The 5361-nt window shown below is 40.7% G+C and overlaps 1 non-coding gene and 1 pseudogene across 1 annotated transcript; both read left to right on the forward strand.

Moving 5' to 3' along the window:
* The first annotated feature begins 3746 nt into the window (after positions 1-3746).
* LOC109250685 (non-histone chromosomal protein HMG-17-like) lies at positions 3747-4072 on the forward strand (annotated as a pseudogene).
* Positions 4073-4971: 899 nt separating this feature from the next.
* On the forward strand, positions 4972-5075 carry LOC128773941 (U6 spliceosomal RNA). The gene has a single exon (XR_008418434.1). It is a non-coding gene; the product is annotated as a U6 spliceosomal RNA (small nuclear RNA).
* The last annotated feature ends 286 nt before the right edge of the window (positions 5076-5361 follow it).

Raw genomic sequence — 5361 nt, forward strand, 5'->3', positions numbered from 1 at the left:
CCATTTCCAAGGGTAAACAGTGATCTCTGATAGTGTGAAAAATGTTCTTGATGCCTAGCAAGGGCTTTCTTTATCATCAAAGAATCTGTGATATTACTTTCTGAAGCAGGAAAGAGCCTAAACATTTCTCAATAGTTGATGAGGAGTAAAGCCAAAATAATATTCAGGTTCCATTTACCTTCCTACTTTCAATCTCACTGCCCCCATATTCCCCCCAAATGAACTGATCTTTAGCCTATGTGCAGTGTGAACCACACATTTTGCACCAACTGACTTGATATTACAATTGAACAACCCAGTCTCTGTAACAGTGTGTTTGTCTCAAGCTCTGCAGAAACGGATAGGTCTGTGAAGTTGTCTAAGTACAGCATCATGCCCAATTAGGCACTTAATTGGGCACCACTTGCTGCTGATGATAATTATCATTATTATTCCCACTACCAGCCTGAGGCAAAATTGTTGAAAAGGCAAGTTGTTTTCCTAGCCCCAAATACCCAATGGGCAGGTTTTTCCTCCGTGGTGTTTCCTCTCCTTGTTCCCTCAGGTGACCAGTGCCCCAAACCGTCTCCCACACCCATTCACACTGAGGTATAAGGGACCAGTGACAGTTAAAAGTGCATTTAAAGAGACAGATGGAATGATAGGTCTTCAGATGAGTTTGAAACATCACAAAGTATTCCAGGAGATGGTAAAAGGACAAAAAGACCTAGGGGAACCCTTAACCTCACACAACCTAGGCATGTGCTCCTCCAAAGTCAGAAGAATCAACCTCAAAAACAGAAACATAGAGCTACACAGTATACTCACAATTTCTCAGTGAGTCAATACTACCAAGAAGGTCTAGGAAAATTAAACCAATATGTAGATGATGGCAACAGTTTGCCTGATGTCATATAAGGAATACCAAAATATCTATCCCAAAGGTCATCAAGGGCAATTTCAAATGGTAAGTTACATAAGTGATATGTTAAATCATTCAGAGCCATGAAAACCATAGTTCAGATTTTCCTATAAGTCCTCAAGCAAAGAAAATACCCTGGGAAATTGGTACACCAGATAGCTACCCTTTGATTTAAAAGACTGGGAGAGAAGGGCTATCAGGAACTGTCTCAAGTTGAGATGACAACTTGTGATGGAGGCACTAGGCTTGCTGGCCTTCCTTTTTCCTTCCTTTATTCCTTCTAGCAGGGGGGAAACAGGGCAAGACAACCACAAAAAAGGACTACTTCAGTTTACTTCGGACCAGCCCTGCCCTGGACTCAGGTCTCCTTTCTCAAATTGACGATCAGTCCACATGCTTTCACTTTTTACAAATTCCCCCAAACCACTTAACACAGTTAAAAATCTCCAGCTGAGTTTCCATCAGTACTCTCTGTGGAAAGAAGATACCAAATGAAAGTGAAACTGTGCATGTCTGGCCCCATGAAGGGTGAAATATTTGGATAACATATTGGACATTTCAAATACCTTCCATTTTCTGCTGAGGCAGCTGACTTGCTGGGAACACGTTCTTTGAGAAGGAAAAAGTTAAGTGCTCTATTCCAGATCCTCAGTGGGGCAGTGAGCTTGACAGAACATCAACTAGAGGAACCCAATTAGCGTAGTTTTCACCATGACAACCAAGGCATCTTCCTAAGAAATCAGTGGGGTTCACACATGAAAGGGGAAGAAGGGAGAAGAATGTCAGAGAATGTGCTGACTTTGAAAGACCCCTTTTTGAAATGAGCCAAAATTATTCATTTCCTCAAAACGTCTACAAATGGAGAATTATTCCTGTCAATGACGTGACATTCATTTAGCTCACGTACGCACAGTTTCTGGATGGTGGAAGGCATCAACAAGAGCAGGAGTCTGAGAAAGTGTCCCACATACATGCATGGTTTATAAATCACTTGGAGTGGGGGCATTAGGACAGGACAGATCCAAACACAGCTCTGTAAGTATCATGCAGTTGAAGAGATGCAGACATCACTGAAATTCTAATCCATAAGTTAAAAGGTGTTATCTTCATGAATTCTCATTCATGAATTACTAGCATTGCTAAAAAATTTCCCATCTCAAATGCTCTCTTCTCCCCTCCCCTACATCAGTCCAAAAACTCAAATTCCTATCCCATAAAGCCATCTTTACAAAATCACCTGAAGTTCCACGGATCAATCTTTTTTTTCACAACTTATATTAGATAAAAAGTTCACACCACATACCTGAATATTAGATTCTATATTATTTTATAAACTATTTACTGTATTTATATCATATTTCCCATTGTGACCATAGTTTCTTCAAGGGCATACTACTTCTGTACCCCCAAAGCACCACATGAGATTAGGTTAGAGTAAATGCCTAATAAAAATGTACATGGTGCTTGATTACTTAGAGAGTTCATGCACAACAGTCTAATTTAAAGCTGACTACATGACCTTGAACTTAGTGCCTCTATTACTGCAGCAGGAAACAAGACTGTCCTTCTGTGTTCTCCATAGAAAATGAGGGGAAGGAACACTGGTGGCAAGAATTTGCTACCACTGTGGATTTCCTTTCTGCATATTACTGGGATTAAGAAGAAGAAAAGGATGACTCATCATTTGCAGTCCAGTCGCAGTGGGTATTTATAGCTGACTCTAGAAATAGTGTTCTCACAACTGCATGCCTTCATTCTATCCTTCCTTCAAGGCTCAACTTAGGTGTTACTTCCTCCATGATTCCTTCCTTGCTGCTTCATCCAGGACTCTTATCTCTTCTGAACTACCAGAGCATTTTAATTTTCCTCCTTTCATGACATATGACCTTCTACCTTGTGTTTTAACTATTTACGTTCTTGTTTCCTCTCCCTAGGAGACAGACACAGTGACATAATAGGTACACAATACTAGTAATAGCTAACACTTATTGAATATGTTCTATTTACTTTGCAAGGGCTTGACATACATTATTTGATTTAATACTCAAAGCAATCATGTTGAGGTAAATATTAGACACAATATCTCAGTTTTACAAACAAGAAACTAAGGCTTGGAAAGATTAAGTAATTTGCCCCAGATCATACAACTAATATGCATCATAGGTAAAATTTGATTTGAGGGCCAGTAGTGTTAAAAACTGTACTATAATAACTCTTAATAAATGGTGAATAAATGAAGGAAGAAATGTAGTGAATTAAAATATATAACTGTCTTACCCAAGCCACGTGTTCTCATTTAGGCTAAGACTGAACAAGGATCTGGTACCATCTACTAGTAGAATAATTAGACCCAATGTCAAAAGCAAGAGATCAAATAATAGTCTTTTAATGCCACCTATTACTCATCCAAGGAGAGCCCTGGTTTATGTTTTCAGTATCTCCTTGATCTGCAAACTATCCAAAGTTCATACCTGAAAATTTTGCATTAACTGCCCACCGAGAATACACTGGAATTTTGGAACTACCCTCTCTTCATTCAGGCCAGGTAATCAAGTTCTGGGCAAGGTGAACCTACTAAGATCAGCTAAAATTTCATTAATTTTCATAAAACTGCTGAAATACAATCCACCATCAGTGGATTGACTCTAGAGTCAGCATAAGATGGGCCTTGCCTGCACATATGCTATATTCGGTCTGTCAAATAGCAGCACTTTCACTCACTCAATCAACAGTAGTTAGCGACCAAAAGAGTAGGCGTATAAATGTTTGGTATAAAAATGTTGAGGAGCCATGTGAAGAAGTAGAGGCGAGAATGACCCCCAGACCGACCAAAGCCCATGCGCCACTGCATCCCCACGTCCAGCACTTATGTCCCACCACCGTCACCACCATGCCCATGAGAGAGGCTGAAGGGGATGCTAAAGGGGATAAAGCCAAGCTGAAGGATGAGCCACAGAGAAGATCTGCAAGGTTATCTGCTAAACCTGCTCCTGCAAAGCCGGAGTCCAACCTAAAAAGGCCCCTGCAAAGAAGGGGAAGAAGGTACCCAAAGGGAACAAGGGGAGAGCTGATGCTGGCAAGGACGGGAATGACCCTGCAGAAAATGGAGGTGCCACAAGAGACCAGGCGCAGAAAGGTGCTGGAGATGCCAAGTGTGTGCATTATGGGTAACTGTGTACTTCTGGTGACTGTACAGTTTGAAATACTATTTTTTATCAAGTTTTATAAAACTGCAGAATTTTGTTTTACTTTTTTTAAGCTACGTTGTTAGCACACAGAACGTTTCAGTGTTGTTTTGGGGGAAGGGCATACGTCAGTAGTAGAATATCTCTGAAGCTAGACTGATACAAGGGGAAAAACACCATCCCCTTCTAGTTCTGAGAAACTTTCCCTTGGTTCCCAGGAGGAGGGATTCCTTGATGTTGACACACATTAGTCACTTTGGCACAAACGCCTTGTGGTGTGGAAAAACTAAAATTCATTTTTATGTCCTCTTCTCCTCTGCCTTCAACATAAGCTTATCTCCCTTAAACCCAGAGACCTGTTGGAACCTGACCCCAAGAAATGGTTCCCAGTATGTAAAGCAATCTGGACGTTAGTGTCACCATTGAGATGGCATCCCTCAAAAGGGTTCCTATTTTAGTTTGTGGAGCTTCAGATTGGTAATTCTGCCATTTTCATTTCCTGAAAGTCGGGGCTGGCTTGTAAAAGTTGTTAAACAACATGCAAATGTGAAATGTCAACCCTCAGTCTAAACTTTCCCTGTTCAGAGCATCAAACGAAAACTTCACTGGGTTTTATAGTGGCCTCCTGATTTGGGTAGTCCATTGAAGAAGGGAGTTTGAAAGTTGTTGTATACTGTTAACAATTGTCTGCCCATGTCCTGCCTGAAATACCATGATTGTTTATGAGAAGTATCTTTAATAAAGCTGGATACACTTTGGTTTGGGAAAAAAAAATTGAGGGGCACCTACCTGGATCAGTCAGAAGAGCATACAACTCTTGGATCTTGGGGTTATGAGTTTGAGCCCCATGTTGGGTATAGAGATTACTTTAAAAAGTATTTTTTAGTGCTCGCTTCGGCAGCACATATACTAAAATTGGAACAATACAGAGAAGATTAGCATGGCCCCTGTGCAAGGATGACATGCAAAAAGTATTTTTTAATGTTTGTTTATTTTTGACAGAGAGAGAGAGAGAGAGAGAGAGAGAGAGAGAGAGAGAGAGCACACAAGCAAGGGAGGGGCAGAGAGAGAAAGCAAGACACAGAATCCAAAGCAGGCTCCAGGCTCCAAGCTATCAGTACAGAGCCCAACACGGGCCTCAAACTCATAAACTGTGAGATCGTGACCTGAGCTGAAGTCAGACACTCAATGAACTGAGTCACCCAGGTCCCCCTCAAAAAATAAAAACTTAAAAAAAATTTTTTTTTAACTATAATACTTTAGCGTTTATCTGAA

Source organism: Panthera pardus, unplaced genomic scaffold (assembly GCF_024362965.1).
Source record: "Panthera pardus isolate Hobbes unplaced genomic scaffold, ASM2436296v1 HiC_scaffold_27, whole genome shotgun sequence".
NCBI classification, from domain to species: Eukaryota; Metazoa; Chordata; class Mammalia; order Carnivora; family Felidae; genus Panthera; species Panthera pardus.